The sequence below is a fragment of the Austrofundulus limnaeus genome, unplaced genomic scaffold (assembly GCF_001266775.1).
Source record: "Austrofundulus limnaeus strain Quisiro unplaced genomic scaffold, Austrofundulus_limnaeus-1.0 Scaffold3666, whole genome shotgun sequence".
Lineage (NCBI taxonomy): Eukaryota > Metazoa > Chordata > Actinopteri > Cyprinodontiformes > Rivulidae > Austrofundulus > Austrofundulus limnaeus.
The window spans coordinates 1-238 of NW_013956068.1; positions in this window are offsets into that span (position 1 = coordinate 1).

Consider the following 238-nt stretch of genomic DNA (forward strand, 5'->3'; position numbering starts at 1 on the left):
TACAGATGTTTACAGTTGTTTACAGATGTTTACAGATGTTTACAGATGTTTACAGTAATCTAATGATTTTATCTAAAACTCAGCTTCTAATTCATTTTCTCTCAGAGCTGCAGGATAAAACTATAAATAAAATCAGATAAAGTTAGAAATAAGTTCACCACTCTCCTCCCCCTCCTGCTCTGTTATCTGCAGCTGATCCTCTCCTCCCCCCTCACATCCCCACAGACCCCCACAGACC